The sequence below is a fragment of the Nerophis lumbriciformis genome, linkage group LG26, assembly GCF_033978685.3.
Source record: "Nerophis lumbriciformis linkage group LG26, RoL_Nlum_v2.1, whole genome shotgun sequence".
NCBI classification, from domain to species: domain Eukaryota; kingdom Metazoa; phylum Chordata; class Actinopteri; order Syngnathiformes; family Syngnathidae; genus Nerophis; species Nerophis lumbriciformis.
This window is the reverse complement of record NC_084573.2, coordinates 72,501-93,612: the sequence shown is the minus strand read 5'-3', so window position 1 is coordinate 93,612 and position 21,112 is coordinate 72,501. Positions and strand designations below refer to the sequence as shown.

At 35.9% G+C, this 21,112-nt stretch overlaps 1 protein-coding gene across 2 annotated transcripts in view; it reads right to left on the bottom strand.

Annotated features, from left to right (window-relative positions):
* Positions 1 to 21,112, bottom strand: part of LOC133624099 (neurexin-3a-like) — a 180,868-nt gene that overhangs the window by 153,558 nt on the left and 6,198 nt on the right. The gene's annotated exons all lie outside the window — the stretch shown is intronic.

The following is a 21,112-nucleotide window of genomic DNA, read 5'->3' as shown; positions in this document are numbered from 1 at the left end:
AGAGTTATTTGGACACTCGGGGAATATATAAGTGTTAGGGCTAGGGTTAGGGTTACTAATAAGCAATAATTCTGAGGTTATTGAGGGAAGACTCTTACTTAATGGCTTACTGGTTGTATAATATGTTACTAATTTGGATCTTAATCAGCAACTAATTAATGGTGAATGTGTTTCCCATACTAAAGTGTTACCATATTTTTTTTATCGTTTAGCTATATTTTTATTTGTTACGATGTACTTTGTTAAGATTTTTCCAGACTTAATGAATTTTTTTAAATTAAAAACAAAACAAAAACTCTAGTATCTTTTTCAGGTGTTATTATTGACTGTACTCGTGTTTAGAGACTCTACTTCTGTCCCTCGACATGACGTCACACTTGCTTGGCGCTGATGCTCTAGTTTCACTTTCTCTTCTTAAAAGCCGCCACTGTCCTCTTAATATTTGCATAATATGTAGATGGCTGTCCGCTGGTATATATGCAATATTTGTAAAAATTACGTCCACATCACAGACATGCTGACAATTCTCCAGACAGTCACAATGTTGTTTTTTGTACGTTCAAGTTTTTGGTAAATCACATGTCAATATTGTACCAATAATAGGTTATATATATCAATTCATACTGTAACGACCAACTAATGTTAATATTTTATGTGCTACCATTTTGTACCCCTATAATCAGTGTAAACTTACAAATCACATTATGATCACATGATTATTTTCCCCAGTTTTTATCCGTAGGATGTTAATACGTTCACGACACGGTCAAAACTCCTCCGGTCTCAATATTTCTTTAACGAGGACTTCTGCTCTCCGGTTTTTTCATGGCAAAGCGGCCTGCTTGTCAATAAAGCTCCGACATCTAACCTGATCAACTTCTATATTAATCAAAAGAAAACTTATTTTGTTTAATAAAATTCTAGCCAAACATTTAATCAATTCAAATACAAATAAGGCAACAAGAGTATCCAACACTTATATTTACTAAAGTAAATGTGTAGTGCAGATATAGATCATCTACATCTACTATATTTACTAAAGTAAATGTGTAGAGCAGATATAGATCATCTACATCTACTATATTTACTAAAGTAAATGTGTAGAGCAGATATAGATCATCTACATCTACTATATTTACTAAAGTAAATGTGTAGTGCAGATATAGATCATCTACATCTACTATATTTACTAAAGTAAATGTGTAGAGCAGATATAGATCATCTACATCTACTATATTTACTAAAGTAAATGTGTAGAGCAGATATAAATCATCTACGTCTTCTATATGATATGTCTGAGTGGTTGGACAGGACAGATTGAAAAAAAATAAAAATTAAAAAAATTTAAAAAAAAATGTATATATTTTTGTTATTGTTTTGTTTCTTAATGGATTAGGAATTGTTACAAATAATTGCTTTTAATCTGAAAATCTTCTTTTTTTTTGACACCCCTAATTACAGTCATTTATTGGCATAACATGAACAAAGTAGCATGTCATCTAAATGTTTCTATTTATATATATATATATATATATATATATATATATATATATATATATATATATATATATGCAAGAAAGAACCAAATCTAAAAAGCGTGTCAATGTGCAATAAATAGCAGAAATAAAAGTGGTGATACTTGGGGACGTAATATACGACTGGAAGTCACCCATCTTAATTAAAAGTGCCTTTGATAGTGTTGCATCCTCCCCGCCCCCACAAAGGTTGTTTGTAGTTATCGGTCATCTGCCGGGTAAATGAGTCCCATTATTCTCCTGCCAGTGCATTACTATCACCTTTTATCTGATGTCAGCCTGGAGAGAACACTTTCTGCTCAACACACACATGCATATCTACACAACGTATATGCTGAACACACACATGCATATCTACACAACGTATATGCTGAACACACACATGCATATCTACACAACGTATATGCTGAACACACACATGCATATCTACACAATGTATATGCTGAACACACACATGCTACACAATTATATGCTGAACACACACATGCATATCTACACAATGTATATGCTGAACACACACATGCATATCTACACAATGTATATGCTGAACACACACATGCATATCTACACAATGTATATGCTGAACACACACATGCATATCTACACAATGTATATGCTGAACACACACATGCATATCTACACAATGTATATGCTGAACACACACATGCTACACAATTATATGGGAGTGTGCTCAACCCTGCTAAATACACACCTGCACATTTACACCATATATATGTATATATATTCATATATGTATATACAGTGGTGGTCAAAAGTGTACATACACTTGTAAAGAACATCATGTCATGGCTGTCTTGAGTTACCAATAATTCTTATTTTTTTGTGATGTAGTGATTGGAGCACATACTTGTTGCTCACAAAAAACATTCATGAAGTTTGCTTCTTTTTTGAGTTTATTATGGCTCTACTGAAAATGTGAGGGTGAAAAGTATACATACAGCAATGTTAATATGTGCTTACATGTCCCTTGGCAAGTTGACCTGCAATAAGGCGCTTTTGGTAGCCATCCACAAGCTTCTGCTTGACCACTTGACCACTAAATTGCTGCAGTTCAGCTAAATGTGTTGCTTTTCTGTCATGGACATGTTTCTTCAGCATTGTCCACACGTTTAAGTCAGGACTTTGGCAAGGCCATTCTTAAACTTTAATTCTAGCCTGATGTAGCCATTCCTTTACCACTTTTGGTCATTGTCCTGTTGGAACACCCAACTGCGCCCAAGACCCAACCTCCGGGCTGATGATTTTAGCTTGTCCTGAACAATTTGGAGCTAATCCTCCTTTTTCTTTGTCCCATTTAAAGCACCAGTTCCATTGGCAGCAAAACAGGCCCAGAGCATAATACTACCACCACCATGCTTGACGGTAGGATGGTGTTCCTGGGATTAAAGGCCTCACCAAACATATTGCTGGGTATTGTGGCCAAACAGCTCCATTTTTGTTTCATTTGACCACAGAACTTTCCTCCAGAAGGTCTTATCTTTGTCCATGTGATGTCAGATGAAACAAAAATGGATCTGTTTGGCCACAATACCCAGCAATATGTTTGGAGGAGAAAAGCACAAACTCGACTTTCAGACAAAACCGAAAGTGACCATACTTTGTCTTCATGAGGAATAACGTATTGTACTGCAATTGGTTGTTATTTCTATAAAAGTAAATGAATGTGATGATAATGAATATTATGTAAGTGTTCTTCTTCTCTCGATATCTTAATGAGCAACCTGTATTATGATTGGGGCCTAGGCCGATACATTCCAAAGACACCAATGTATTGCTTAAAATATCGCAGGTTGTGTATTTTCTGAATGAATCCAATCGTTTTTAACGTTAAGTACAAATTGCTGAATGTGCATACATCGTGTTCAAAAAGTGAGCAAAACGCTGAGATGAGGCCACTGCAAGTTTACCGCGAGTCTCTATGCATTAGTGCGCCTTCTCTCCTAGTCCACTTCATGGTTTCCCCTCACTAATTAGTGATAGTGTTTCTTCACCTGGCTCCTCTGTACTCAGCCATGTGTATCATCCAGGCTTAGTTTTACAGTCTGTGAAGCTGCATTTCTTTGATGTATGAACATAGCTTTATAAATAAAGTTTGATTGATTATTACGCAAGCAAGTGTCCCTCTCTGTGCTGAGGTTTGGTATTTCAACCATGACTTTGTATTCAATGTAAGAGTGACATTGCCTTTGCTAATTGAACCATAGGAGAGGGCTGCACTTTCTCGTCATCACCCTGAAGAGACGGCTTGTGGCCACTTTCTTTCTACAACCAAGCTCAACTTTAGTGGGAATTAACTTTGTGCAAAACATTATCACACATAAGCTAAGGGACTTTTCAAACTAAAAGAAGAATAAGGAGGACTTTTACAAACAGCTTCCTGGAGCAGAATGTGGGCATTGACTTCTAATAATACAAATAAAAGTAGGACCACAAGGGGATTATAGTTTTGTTTTTAAAAATATAAATGATATTACGTGGTATTATATTAAGCAAGTAAACATTTTAACTAAGAAAAGGATTATCTCGTGTGTTGTTATCCTTGTAATGAGCAACGTGAATGACTTGCTACAGTCTGCACATCACTGGAAACCATGTTCTTCTTCACAATAATTACATTTCTGCCAACTAGAAGACTGAAATGCAGCTTGGTATTGCATCATCCAGCGCTATCTGACAATGATTGAAGGTTTCAGGTCCATCTTGGGAAAAATGAAAGCACGTTTGACATTGCATTAGCATATTTTCTACAAATGGCCTCAGAATGTGATTGTGTGATAATGATGACGGAATCTGGGTGAGTCGTGTTTTTCTGGTAGAAGTAAAATAAAAACATATGCATAAACGTTAATAGGTAGATAATTATCTTTTTAGATACTTTACCAATGTTCCTACATTTTTCAAGTCTAGAACTTTGCACAATTAATCTGAACAGCTCCTCAGAATCAACTGATATGATTCTCAATGCATTACTTTTGAGTACATTTGCTGGAAATAAGCTGAAATGAAGAAAATGTTGAATTCCGGTGCAATGCGGGAATTTTTGGAATGTGAAAAACAGGTTTTTTTTGCATTGGTCTACCATATAAAATATGGCCTGAAAGAAATCATCATGCACACGTGGCAAGGACAACTAGTCTTATCAATTATTCTATATGTTTCAGTCCCACACCAGACTTTAGAATTGGTATATCATGCCTGAGTAGATAAATACTATATCCATTGGGGTTTTAGGAGCTGCAATTAAAAAGCACAATCGCACACGTCACACAGAAGAACAGAAAGTCGGTATATCCTTATTTCATATTGGTTCCAAATAAAAACTGCCAATGCACTTGAACACAAACTCTTCACATGTGTGAACATTCCAGTGCGACTGTCTGAACATAATTGCAAGTCATCGTCCAACACATCCCTTGTAATAACGCGTTTTAAAAAAAGTGTATTTAGGGTTATATATATATATATATATATATATATATATATATATATATATATATATATATATATATATATATATATATATATATATATATATATATGTGTGTATAGGCTGATTTTCAGACCAAATGGGGCATATTTTATTTGTAATCTCAACAAATGAATTCACAGAGATGGATTACATTATTGACATCCTTCTGTGAAAGAAAGAAAAACAGAGAATGGGCACTGAAATAACTTCAAACTGACAATTATTATCATTAAAACCAATTTCGAAAAAGACATTGTTGAGTTACAAGGCTTCTGTGAGCCAAATCTCAAGCTTTTTGGGGGGCAAATGACAGCAGGGACACAAACACCGAGGGAAGAACAGCATAGCGACTGTGAAAGACCTTCTAAGACAATGTGAAGGCTTCAGTACAATGGAATCCTGAGACATTCTCAAGTGAAATGTGTCCCAAAGCTTTGTCTCAGTTGCAAGTCACGGGTCCTCCGAAAAGGACAATCAGCCAAAACACACCAAGGACTAAGAAGCAAACGGTGAACTATTCTGAAGTGGCCTTTTTATGAGCCCTGATTTCAATGCAATTGCACATCTGTGGAAAGAGCTGGAACATGCAGTCTGGAGAAGGCAGCCATCAACCCTGAGAGAGGTGGCTTCAGAGTAATGGCCTCAAAGATGCAGGAGTCTCTTGAGAGTTGATTACACTAATTACTTCAAAAGGTTGTGCATCACAATGTTAGTTTAGGCTAGTTTTTAGAGCTATAAATATGTGGGCACCACAGTTCAATTCCACTCTTGGGGGTAACAATTGCATTCTGGATTCAAAATCAATAACATTGGGTGCCAGCTTTGTGATGAACTACATTCTTCATAAAATAGACAAACAACTCTGATACTTTTCTGTATTACTTCAAAATAAATCTGTATTTCAGATATAGATCATCTACATCAACAAAATGATTTTCCCGGGAGCACAGACAGGACAGATTTAGAAAAACAAAAAAACAAAGCAGTCAAGGCGTTGAGGGGATCTGGTTTGGTGGCTGCAGGATTAGGTCTATGCTTTTTGCAGATGATGTGGTCCTGATGGCTTCATCTGGCCAGGATCTTCAGCTCTCACTGGATCGGTTCGCAGCCGAGTGTGAAGCGACTGGGATGAGAATCAGCACCTCCAAGTCCGAGTCTATGGTTCTCGCCCGGAAAAGAGTGGAGTGCCATCTCCGGGTTGGGGAGGAGATCTTGCCCCAAGTGGAGGAGTTCAAGTACCTCGGAGTCTTGTTCACGAGTGAGGGAAGAGTGGATCGTGAGATCGACAGGCGGATCGGTGCGGCGTCTTCAGTAATGCGGACGCTGTATCGATCCGTTGTGGTGAAGAAGGAGCTGAGCCGGAAGGCAAAGCTCTCAATTTACCGGTCGATCTACGTTCCCATCCTCACCTATGGTCATGAGCTTTGGGTTATGACCCAAAGGACAAGATCACGGGTACAAGCGGCCGAAATGAGTTTCCTCCGCCGGGTGGCGGGGCTCTCCCTTAGAGATAGGGTGAGAAGCTCTGCCATCCGGGGGGAGCTCAAAGTAAAGCCGCTGCTCCTCCACATGGAGAGGAGCCAGATGAGGTGGTTCGGGCATCTGGTCAGGATGCCACCCGAACGCCTCCCTAGGGAGGTGTTTAGGGCACGTCTGACCGGTAGGAGGCCGCGGGGAAGACCCAGGACACGTTGGGAAGACTATGTCTCCCGGCTGGCCTGGGAACGCCTCGGGGTTCCACAGGAAGAGCTGGACGAAGTGGCTGGGGAGAGGGAAGTCTGGGCTTCCCTGCTTAGGCTGCTGCCCCCGCGACCCGACCTCGGATAAGCGGAAGAAGATGGATGGATGGGATGGAAAAACAAAGCAATTTTGAATCGATTTTTGATTGTTTTTAATTAAGTAGGAATCGTTACAAATAAGAGTCTGTTTTTTTTTGACAACTTTACTAGTTTTGTTAGGTTTTCTTTTGTTATTTTGCACCTCAATTTAAAAGTAATTATTAATTTTAGGTACATTTTCAGTTTTATCACAATTGTCAGTTTCCACATTATTTCATGAGTGGGGTTTTCCCTTCTTTGGATCAAGGCTACCAACAATTTGATGACCACAAATAAAACTTCCTCACCATTATAAAATGCATATTAAAATTAAGTGTAATAATTTTGTATTACATGTTGTATTACACATATTTTAAGGTGTGGCAACTTTTATTTTATTTTGTAGTAGTAGCGACTTCCTTGTTCATTTACAGAATCCAGTCAACTTCCTTTGTTTTCACTTTATGGAAGTGCGCATGCAAGTGACGTCGGGGCCACATTGGAGTCTGATAGTCCGAAACAAATGTGATTTGGCGTAGAGTGTAAAAGGTGATGCCTGAGCATGAAGTGCCTTCAGGTTCAATCTCTAGATGCTTCTGTTAAAGAACAAGTATCAATGCCTTCCCTTCCTACAAACACCATTTCTTTTTCATTCACTGAATGTACTCTTTTATTTTGTAATATAGTGTAGCAAAATTCTGCTGTAGCTGTTGAAAATTCCCATTGTATGATATCGATCCAGCGTACCCTGGATTATTCTAAACATTCTCACACACTTCCTGTGCTCTTAAAACACTTCACACACTCTACATTTGACCATGAAGTCAATTCTACTTTCAAATCTTTTGCTTTCATCCAAGAAGCCAAAAGTGATCTCTCGGGATAGGCGGGTCAGAAGTATTGATACCAAGGGTCGTAATCGTATTAGAGTGATACAGGTGTGATGAAATCCATGTTGTGTTTACTTTCAGATATGTGCTTTTTCTGTTGTTTGACATATTTGTACATTTATATTGAATATGTTTACCAGCAAAAGGCCACCTTGAGGGTAGTAGTAGTAGTTTTTGCTTATGTATGAAAGTGTGCAGGTTCAATTCCCTGCCAGTGCCCCCAAACCCAGCCATTGGCTATGTCAGGTAACGATTCCAAGCCTGAATAAGTGGGCGGGTTGTGTCAGGATGGGCATCCGGCGTAAAAACAAATCATATTTTTCCCCTTTGAGAGGAAACAAAGACATGAGCCCCTTTTTTCAGGAACTTTAGACGACAAAAACTTTGCGGTTGAATTACAAGAACTGAGAGCATTCAATTTGAATGATCATCTCTGTTTGGTGAGAAACAATCATTCCAGTAATTTATGACATGTTTTATTGTGATATTGTTAATGTAGCAACGTGTTTAGCCATTTGGCTTGTTAGCCAACTAGCACCAAAGTTAGCTTGGTGCTAGCCGCTAGTCGCGTTAAATTGTCGCTTAATGCTTAACATTTCAAGCAATCACAATGTTGGTGTTGTCTATAAGAGGAAAATAGAACTGTTTTATTAAAAGGCTTTTAAAACACGGCAAGCTGTTAGTGTCACAAAAACAATTAAACCTCCTTTTGGACTGAAAGGCACAAACATGGAGTAAAAAGCAACAGGTTAGGAAAAACTTGACGTTGCACTCGTCTGTAAACCTCCTATTAAAGGGGAACATTATCACCAGACCTATGTAAGCGTCAATATATACCTTGATGTTGCAGAAAATAGACCATATATTTTTTTAACCCATTTCCCAACTCTAAATGGGTGAATTTTGGCGAATTAAATATTCGCTCTCGCATTGGGAAGCAATCCGCCATTTTCTCAAACACCGAGTCAAATCAGCTCTGTTATTTTCCGTTTTTTCCACTGTTTTCCGTACCTTGGAGACATCATGCCTCGTCGGTGTGTTGTCGGAGGGTGTAACAACACAAACAGGGACGGATTCAAGTTGCACCAGTGGCCCAAAGATGCCAAAGTGGCAAGAAATTGGACGTTTGTTCCGCACACTTTACCCACGAAAGCTATGCTACGACAGAGATGGCAAGAATGTGTGGATATCCTGCGACACTCAAAGCAGATGCATTTACAACCATAAAATCAAAAGAAATCTGCCGCCAGACCCCCATTGAATCTGCTGGAGTGTGTGAGCAATTCAGGGACAAAGGACCTCGGTAGCACGGCAAGCAATGGCGGCAGTTTGTTCCCGCAGACGAGCGAGCTAAACCCCCTGGATGTCTTGGCTCACACCGTCAAGAGACGAATATCGACCCTAGCTTCCCTGGCCTGCTGACATGAGGGTATGTCTGCAGAAAATATTAATTGATGAAAATTGGGCTGTCTGCACTCTCAAAGTGCATGTTGTTGCCAAATGTATTTTATATGCTGTAAACCTAGTTCATAGTTGTTAGTTTCCTTTAATGCCAAACAAACACATACCAATCATTGGTTAGAAGGCGATCGCCGAATTCGTCCTCGCTTTCTCCCGTGTCGCTGGCTGTCGTGTCCTTTTCCTCGGTTTGGCTTGCATACGGTTCAAAGCGATATGGCTCAATAGCTTCAGTTTCTTCTTCAATTTCATTTTCGCTACCTGCCTCCACACTACAACCATCCGTTTCAATACATGCGTAATCTGTTGAATCGCTTAAGCCGCTGAAATCCGAGTCTGAATCCGAGCTAATGTCGCTATAGCTTGCTGTTCTATCCGCCATGTTTGTTTGTGTTGGCTTCACTATGTGACGTCACAGGAAAATGGACGGGTGTATATAACGATGGTTAAAATCAGGCACGTTGAAGCTTTTTTTAGGGATATTGCGTGATGGGTAAAATTTTGACAAAAACTTCGAAAAATATAATAAGCCACTGGGAACTGATTTTGAATGGTTTTAACCCTTCTGAAATTGTGATAATGTTCCCCTTTAAACATGGAGTAAAAAGCAACAGGTTAGGAATAACTTGACGTTGCACTCGTCTGTTGTGTAAGGATGAACACTTTCACAAAAGGACATATTATTATGAACGTCGTTATTGTTTACTAGCAGATCATGGAAATGATTGACATTTTAAACATTACAACATTGTGACGCATGTGTTTCTTCACTTTTTCAACAAAGGGTAACACAACACGCAATGAACACACCTCAGTTGGATGTCACTCTGCTAACGCTGAGCTAACAGCGCTAACTCCACTCCCGCTCGCAGCAAGGATTCTCTGGTATATCCACAGTCCTTACCCCTAACCCTATTCATGGCTACTCCTATCACTGAATACAGATTTCATTTTTGGAACATTTGGTTGTAACATCTCACAGCAGGCAAGTTTTTAACAACACCTGAACAATGAAACAAGTCAACTATGTTTGCAGTTCCCACATCTGTTTCTAATCAGGACAATTCCACTCAGCTGGAAATAACATTCATATTCATATTGATGAAGTTACGATCGTGAGTAAAGCGTCACTTTGAAGAGGAAACATTGTTTGTTACAAACTTCTGTGTGGTGTTGCCTCCTTATTTGTGATTATTCCAAGATGATTACAAGATCCTGTCCGTGGATTTTTTTTCATGCTTGCACCTGAAGTAAATGTGACAGCGTGTCATAAATATACCGATAGCCTGTATTATTTGCCTAGAATCTTAACGGTCACCCTGGGCTGACACAATTGGGAACCGGTACCAAAAAATACCGGTACTCTGCATACATCCCTAGTCAAGAGGCACACACACTTCAATTACGGTAAGCACGCCAACATTTCTCAATGAGACACGCCACAGGAGTTTTCAAAGAAGAAATCCAAACAATAACAAAAATATGAATAATTACATTTATGAAGGCGTAATTATGCTACTAATTCAATTACAATTTTTACAAAGAAAGCAGTTCCAACTTTTTAAAGTCATTTTCCCTACGCTGCATAGGAATATTCTAGCAGCATGAGGACACACCCCTATTTCAAAACATGACTAATAGCTTTCCTTTCATTTGTTTGACACCTGAAATATGTCAAGCAAATATAATGTGTATAATTCTATCATGTAGTAAAAACTACAAGTTGTGTAGTACTACTGACAACTAGTGTTTCTTAAATGTGTATAATTGTATCATGTAGTAAAAACTACAAGTTGTGTAGTACTACTGACAACTAGTGTTTCTTAAAGGGGAACATTATCACAATTTCAGAAGGGTTAAAACCATTAAAAATCAGTTCCCAGTGGCTTATTTTATTTTTCGAAGTTTTTTTCAAAATTTTACCCATCACGCAATATCCCTTAAAAAAGCTTCAAAGTGCCTGATTTTAACCATCGTTATATACACCCGTCCATTTTCCTGTGACGTCACATAGTGATGCCAACACAAACAAACATGGCGGAAAGAACAGCAAGCTATAGCGACATTAGCTCGGATTCAGACTCGGATTTCAGCGGCTTAAGCGATTCAACAGATGACGCATGTATTGAAACGGATGGTTGTAGTGTGGAGGCAGGTAGCCAAAACCAAATTGAAGAAGAAACTGAAGCTATTGAGCCATATCGGTTTGAACCGTATGCAAGCCAAACCGAGGAAAACGACACGACAGCCAGCGACACGGGAGAAAGCGAGGACGAATTGGGCGATCGCCTTCTAACCAACGATTGGTATGTGTTTGTTTGGCATTAAAGGAAACTAACAACTATGAACTAGGTTTACAGCATATGAAATACATTTGGCAACAACATGCACTTTGAGAGTGCAGACAGCCCAATTTTCATCAATTAATATATTCTGTAGACATACCCTCATCCGCGCTCTTTTCCTGAAAGCTGATCTGTCCAGTTTTGGAGTTGATGTCAGCAGGCCAGGGAAGCTAGGGTGGATATTCTTCTCTTGATCATCTTCGGTGGCATAAGGGACGGTGTGAGCCAAGACATCCAGGGGGTTTAGCTCGCTCGTCTGCGGGAACAAACTGCCGCCATTGCTTGCCGTGCTAGCGAGGTCCTTTGTCCCTGAATTGCTCACACACTCCGGCAGATTCAATGGGGGTCTGGCGGCAGATTTCTTTGACTTTATGGTTGTAAATGCATCTGCTTTGAGTGTCGCAGGATATCCACACATTCTTGCCATCTCTGTCGTAGCATAGCTTTCGTGGGTAAAGTGTGCGGAACAAACGTCCAATTTCTTGCCACTTTGGCATCTTTGGGCCACTGGTGCAACTTGAATCTGTCCCTGTTGGTGTTGTTACACCCTCCGACAACACACCGACGAGGCATAATGTCTCCAAGGTACGGAAAACACTCGAAAAAACGGAAAATAACAGAGCTGATTTGACTCGGTGTTTGAGAAAATGGCGGATTGCTTCCCGATGCGACGTCACGTTGTAACGTCATCGCTCCGAGAGCGAATAATAGAAAGGTGTTTAATTCGCCAAAATTCACCCATTTAGAGTTGGGAAATGGGTTAAAAAAAGATATGGTCTTTTTTGTGCAACATGAAGGTATATATTGACGCTTACATAGGTCTGATGATAATGTTCCTCTTTAAGTGTCTGGACAGATTAGAAACAAAACAAAAATAACAGATTTTTCTTTTTTTTTTATGAATCGTTACAAATAAGAATCGTGATTCATACAAAATATTTATTTTTTTCTTACACCCCTGTTGTTAAATGTAGATTCAGTTTTTGAGCATCTATTTGGTTTTGTATGTGCATTATTTCCACCGTGGCTCCTCTTTCTCATTCTTTATTTTCCCGCCTTCACACAGTGTTTGCTAATCAAGTGCTAATGTTCCCAGAGGTAAAGCTGCAGTGGCTGTTAGTATTAATGCATCCATTCATTAAAGGCACACTGTCACTTTACACTCCCATGCACTTACCATTCACACCAAGTAAGTGCATCCTTCAACTCTCACTTAAGGCCTCTGCAGGTAAACACTATCACCGCTTTCAAAAGACACACATCTGCAGAAAACAAAAAAATAGATTTGTCCCCCCCCGCCCCCCCGCTTGTACTGGACAAGTGTGTGCACCTTTTGTTGGCGTGCTGGGAGCGTCAGGGTGAAAAGGCTAAACTACATGGATCATTGTTCTGGCTGAAAAGGCTCTTTTGACCAACACCGCAGGGACCAGTCCACGCACAAAAGGCAGCAGCACTCTGGATCCTATTAACAACCACAGGGTGTGTGTGTGTGTGTGTGTGTGTGTGTGTGTGTGCGGGTGTGTAAATACAAATACAAGCAGCCCACCAGCTTGTGTCTGAATGGACGCCACTTGCCAGTCATTTTACGGCAGGTGATAGACAAAATGACAAAATGTCCTCCGCGGCTTGAAAGGAGCAATGGCGCTGTAATGTGGAGTAGTGACATGCAGAGACGTCCTTCTCTTCCTCTCATGTCTCTCTCCGTCACCAAGCCCTCCTTTCTTGCCACACACACCCCAGTCAGCCATTTTAGGTGGATGGGGACCACCAGTATTCCAAAAAGGTTTTGGGTTAAATGCCATCATTTTAGTGCTGCTACAAAAGAAATGTTGATTTGTGATGTGAATGCAGTCCGACCCACTGTAGTGTTTACAGAAGTCAAATGGCCTCTGCTGGATTCGTCTCGGTACTGGCGCACTTTCCAGGATTTTGTGCGATCAACGTCAACATTTTCTGAACTGAATGATTGCGTAGAAGATTAAGAAGGACAAAGAAAGTGTCTAGGAGGCTAAGAAGGACAAAGACAAGTGTCTAGGAGGCTAAGAAGGACAAAGACAAGTGTCTAGGAGGCTAAGAAGGACAAAGACAAGTGTCTAGGAGGCTCGAGGAGTTTTACGGAGGAATTTGTGCTGATGTCTGCCAGCGAAGAGTCTGACTGTACAGTAAAATACTTTCATCCAAATGTAGTGTATCATCACAACATATGACATTATCTTTATAATTCACTTATTTATACGGGGACCAATAAATCTAAATCTAAATCTAATCTACGTATATATATATTTTTATATATATATATATATATATATATATATATATATATATATATATATATATATATATATATATATATATATATATATATATATATATATATATATATATATATATATATATATATATATATATATATATATATATATATATATATATATATATATATATATATACGAAGACGAAAAGATACCCAGGCAAGATGGAACTACTCTCATGATCGCTCAATGCTATTGACAAAGTGTTTTCCAGCATATAATATACTTCTTCTGAAATTGTCATGTATCCATCAAATCTGCTGTTGAAACTTGGACTATATAACCAACATATATAACCAACATATATAACCAACATATATACCCAACATATATAACCAACATGTATAACCAACATGTATAACCAACATGTATAACCAACATATATAACCAACATATATAACCAACATGTATAACCAACATATATAACCAACATGTATAACCAACATATATAACCAACATATATAACCAACATATAAAACCAACATGTATAACCAACATGTATAACCAACATGTATAACCAACATGTATAACCAACATATATAACCAAAATATATAACCAACATGTATAACCAACATATATAACCAACATATATAACCAACATATATAACCAAAATATATAACCAACATGTATAACCAACATATATAACCAACATATATAGCCAACATATATAACCAGCATATATAACCAACATATATAACCAACATATATAACCAACATGTATAACCAACATATATAACCAACATATATAGCCAACATATATAACAACATGTATAACCAACATGTATAACCAACATATATAACAACATGTATAACCAACATGTATAACCAACATATATAACCAACATATATAACCAACATGTATAACCAGCATATGTAACCAACATATACAATTAGAGATGCTACCTCAGTAGAAGCATTTAAGTCCCATCTTAAAACTCATTTGTATACTCTAGCCTTTAAATAGCCCCCCTGTTAGACCAGTTGATCTGCCGTTTCTTTTCTTTTCTCCTCTGCTCCCCTTTTTCTTGAGGGGGGGGGGGCACAGGTCCGGTGGCCATGGATGAAGTGCTGGCTGTCCAGAGTCGGGACCCGGGGTGGACCGCTCGCCTGTGCATCGGCTGGGAACATCTCTACGCTGCTGACCCGTCTCCGCTCGGGATGGTGTCCTGCTGGCCCCACTATGGACTGGACTCTCACTATTATGTTAGATCCACTATGGACTGGACTCTTACTATTATGTTGGATCCACTATGGACTGGACTCTCACAATATTATGTCAGACCCACTCGACATCCATTGCTTTCGGTCTCCCCTAGAGGGGGGGGGGTTACCCACATATGCGGTCCTCTCCAAGGTTTCTCATAGTCATTCACATCGACGTCCCACTGGGGTGAGTTTTTCCTTGCCCGTATGTGGGCTTTGTACCGAGGATGTCGTTGTGGCTTGTGCAGCCCTTTGAGACACTTGTGATTTAGGGCTATATAAATAAAGATTGATTGATTGATTGATTGATATAACCAACATGTATAACCAACATATATAACCAACATATATACCCAACATATATAACCAACATATATAACCAACATATATAACCAACATATATAACCAACATATATAGCAAACATATATAACCAACATATATAAACAACATATATAACCAGCATATATAACCAACATGTATAACCAACATATATAACCAGCATATATAACCAACATATATAACCAACATATATAACCAACATGTATAACCAACATGTATAACCAACATATAAAACCAACATATATAACCAACATATATAATCAACATATATAACCAACATATATAACCAACATATATAACCAACATATATACCCAACATATATAACCAACATGTATAACCAACATGTATAACCAACATGTATAACCAACATGTATAACCAACATATAAAACCAACATATATAACCAACATATATACCCAAAATATATAAACAATATGTATAACCAACATATATAACCAAAATATATAACCAACATATATAACCAACATATATAACCAACATATATAACCAACATATATAGCCAACATATATAACAACATGTATAACCAACATATATAACCAACATATATAACCAACATATATAACCAACATGTATAACCAACATATATAACCAACATATATAACCAGCATATATAACCAACATATATAACCAACATGTATAACCAACATATATAACCAACATATACACCCAACATATATAACCAACATATATAACCAACATATATAACCAACATATATAACCAACATATATAACCAACATGTATAACCAACATATATAACCAACATATATAACCAACATATATAACCAACATATATAACCAACATATATAACCAACATATATAACCAACATGTATAACCAACATATATAACCAACATATATAACCAACATGTATAACCAACATATATAACCAACATATATAACCAACATATATAACAACATGTATAACCAACATATATAACCAACATATATAACCAACATATATAACCAACATGTATAACCAACATATATAACCAACATATATAACCAACATGTATAACCAACATATATAACCAACATATATAACCAACATATATAACAACATGTATAACCAACATATATAACCAACATGTATAACCAACATATATAACCAACATATATAACCAACATATATAACCAACATATATAACCAACATGTATAACCAACATATATAACCAACATATATAACCAACATATATAACCAACATATATAACCAACATATATAACAACATGTATAACCAACATATATAACCAACATGTATAACCAACATATATAACCAACATATATAACCAACATGTATAACCAACATATATAACCAACATATATAACCAACATATATAACCAACATGTATAACCAACATATATAACCAACATGTATAACCAACATATATAACCAACATGTATAACCAACATATATAACCAACATGTATAACCAACATATATAACCAACATGAAATGAATGAATGAATGAAATAAGTTTATTTGGGTCATATAATCAAGCATTAAGCATTTTGTGTGACCAGTTTAAGACTATACATATACAGTATAATAATCATACACATTTACACACAAAAGGAAAAGAAAAGAAAAGAAAAAGCATGAGTGAAAAAGGAATAGGCTGAAGCCAAAGCTTATATTTGCCTATCCTATACATTCACTGAAAATAAGATTACCTGGAACATCAATGTTAAAAAAAAATCAATGGGATGAAAGTAATTGTTACTACATTTGATCATTTTCAATGATCTCATCTTTCAATGTTTTCTTAAAGCTTAACAAAGAAGTACAAGTCTTCAACTCATCACTGAGCTTCTTCCACCATTTAACTCCTAAAATATTTCATATTCCTTCTTGCTTTACCCATTTCAAAAATCAATAAATGATGGTTTTCTCCTCTTAATGGAAATAAGCTAAGAATACAAGCTGGAAGGCTGTTGTTCTTTACTCCAAACATCATTTCCATTGCTTTTAAAAACACAATATCTGAATACAAGCTGGAAGGCTGTTGTTCTTTACTCCAAACATCATTTCCATTGTTTTTAGAAACACAATATCTGAACATAAATAATGGATTGCTATGTTCATAGTAGCACGCTTTGTGTATTATTCTAATCACCCTTTTTTGAACTTTAATTATTTGCTCTATGTTTGATCTATAAACATTTCCCCAAACTTCAACACAATATGGAAAAATAAAAGAATAATATAACATATGCAGACATGTCTTATTCAGCATGTGTTTACTTTATAAAGAATGGCAATGCATTTGGACATTATTCCCTTTATATATTCAATATGCACTTTACAACATCATTTATGATCAATTATTATTCCCAAGAATTTAGTTTCATATACTCTATCAATTTACACTTGATTTAATTTGAATTTTACTTCACGATTTGTTCTTGCACCACTAAACACCATACATTTACTTTTATTATCATTTAATGATAACTTATTGATATCAAACCATTTTTTAGCTGAATCAACTCAACCTCTATTACCCTCAACATATATAACCAACAAATATAACCAACATATATACCCATAATATATAACCAATATGTATAACCAACATATATAACCAACATATATAACCAACATGTATAATTTAGATTTTAGATTTATATAGCGCTTTTCTAGACACTCAAAGCGCTTCACAGAGAAGTGAGAACCCATCATTCATTCACACCTATCATATATATATATATATATATATATATATATATATATATATATATATATATATATATATATATATATATATATATATATACTCAGTGGCCTAGTGGTTAGAGATGGGTAGGTTGTGAGTTCAAAGCGAGTCATACCAAAGACTATAAAAATGGGAGCCATTACCTCCCTGCTTGGCACTCAGCATCAAGGCTTGGAATTGGGGGTTAAATCACCAAAAATGATTCCCGGGCGCGGCCACCACTGCTGCTCACTGCTCCCCTCACCTCCCAGGGGGTGAACAAGGGTGATGGGTCAAATGCAGAGAAAATTTCACCACACCTAGTGTGTGTGTGTGTGTGTGTGTGTGTGTGTGTGTGTGACTATCATCGGTACTTTAACACACACACACACACACTATTGTCTCTTTTTACTACTGTCTCTTTTTTACTACTGTTTCTTTTTTACTATTGTCTCTTTTTACTATTGTCTCTTTTTTACTGTTGTCTCTTTTTTACTACTGTCTCTTTTTACTAATGTCTCTTTTTTACTACTGTCTCTTTTTTACTATTGTCTCTTTTTTACTACTGTCTCTTTTTTACTACTGTCTCTTTTTTACTATTGTCTCTTTTTTACTATTGTCTCTTTTTTACTACTGTCTCTTTGTTACTATTGTCTCTTTTTTACTATTGTCTCTTTTTTACTACTGTCTCTTTTTTACTATTGTCTCTTTTTTACTATTGTCTCTTTACTATTGTCTCTTTTTTACTACTGTCTCTTTTTTACTACTGTCTCTTTTTTACTATTGTCTCTTTTTTACTATTGTCTCTTTTTTACTACTGTCTCTTTTTACTATTGTCTCTTTTTTACTACTGTCTCTTTTTTACTATTGTCTCTTTTTTACTACTGTCTCTTTTTTACTACTGTCTCTTTTTTACTATTGTCTCTTTTTTACTATTGTCTCTTTTTTACTACTGTCTCTTTTTTACTATTGTCTCTTTTTTACTATTGTCTCTTTTTTACTATTGTCTCTTTTTTACTATTGTCTCTTTTTTACTACTGTCTCTTTTTTACTACTGTCTCTTTTTTACTATTGTCTCTTTTTTACTATTGTCTCTTTTTTTCTACTGTCTCTTTTTTACTACTGTCTCTTTTTTACTATTGTCTCTTTTTTACTACTGTCTCTTTTCTACTATTGTCTCTTTTTTACTACTGTCTCTTTTTTACTACTGTCTCTTTTTTACGATTGTCTCTTTTTTACTACTGTCTCTTTTTTACTATTGTCTCTTTTTTACTACTGTCTCTTTTTTACTACTGTCTCTTTTTTACTATTGTCTCTTTTTTACTATTGTCTCTTTTTTACTACTGTCTCTTTTTTTACTATTGTCTCTTTTTTACTATTGTCTCTTTTTTTGTACTGTCTCTTTTTTACTACTGTCTCTTTTTTACTATTGTCTCTTTTTTACTATTGTCTCTTTTTTACTACTGTCTCTTTTTTACTACTGTCTCTTTTTTACTATTGTCTCTTTTTTACTACTGTCTCTTTTTTACTATTGTCTCTTTTTTACTATTGTCTCTTTACTATTGTCTCTTTTTTACTACTGTCTCTTTTTTACTACTGTCTCTTTTTTACTATTGTCTCTTTTTTACTATTGTCTCTTTTTTACTACTGTCTCTTTTTACTATTGTCTCTTTTTTACTACTGTCTCTTTTTTACTATTGTCTCTTTTTTACTACTGTCTCTTTTTTACTACTGTCTCTTTTTTACTATTGTCTCTTTTTTACTATTGTCTCTTTTTTACTACTGTCTCTTTTTTACTATTGTCTCTTTTTTACTATTGTCTCTTTTTTACTATTGTCTCTTTTTTACTATTGTCTCTTTTTTACTACTGTCTCTTTTTTACTACTGTCTCTTTTTTACTATTGTCTCTTTTTTACTATTGTCTCTTTTTTTCTACTGTCTCTTTTTTACTACTGTCTCTTTTTTACTATTGTCTCTTTTTTACTACTGTCTCTTTTCTACTATTGTCTCTTTTTTACTACTGTCTCTTTTTTACTACTGTCTCTTTTTTACGATTGTCTCTTTTTTACTACTGTCTCTTTTTTACTATTGTCTCTTTTTTACTACTGTCTCTTTTTTACTACTGTCTCTTTTTTACTATTGTCTCTTTTTTACTATTGTCTCTTTTTTACTACTGTCTCTTTTTTTACTATTGTCTCTTTTTTACTATTGTCTCTTTTTTTGTACTGTCTCTTTTTTACTACTGTCTCTTTTTTACTATTGTCTCTTTTTTACTATTGTCTCTTTTTTACTACTGTCTCTTTTTTACTACTGTCTCTTTTTTACTATTGTCTCTTTTTTACTACTGTCTCTTTTTTACTACTGTCTCTTTTTTACTACTGTCTCTTTTTTACTATTGTCTCTTTTTTACTATTGTCTCTTTTTTACTACTGTCTCTTTTTTACTACTGTCTCTTTTTTACTATTGTCTCTTTTTTTACTACTGTCTCTTTTTTACTATTGTCTCTTTTTTACTATTGTCTCTTTTTTTACTATTGTCTCTTTTTTACTATTGTCTCTTTTTTACTACTGTCTCTTTTTTACTACTGTCTCTTTTTTACTATTGTCTCTTTTTTACTACTGTCTCTTTTTTACTATTGTCTCTTTTTTACTACTGTCTCTTTTTTACTACTGTCTCTTTTTTACTACTGTCTCTTTTTTACTACTGTCTCTTTTTTACTACTGTCTCTTTTTTACTATTGTCTCTTTTTTACTATTGTCTCTTTTTTACTACTGTCTCTTTTTTACTACTGTCTCTTTTTTACTATTGTCTCTTTTTTTACTACTGTCTCTTTTTTACTATTGTCTCTTTTTTACTATTGTCTCTTTTTTTACTATTGTCTCTTTTTTACTATTGTCTCTTTTTTACTACTGTCTCTTTTTTACTACTGTCTCTTTTTTACTATTGTCTCTTTTTTACTACTGTCTCTTTTTTACTATTGTCTCTTTTTTACTACTGTCTCTTTT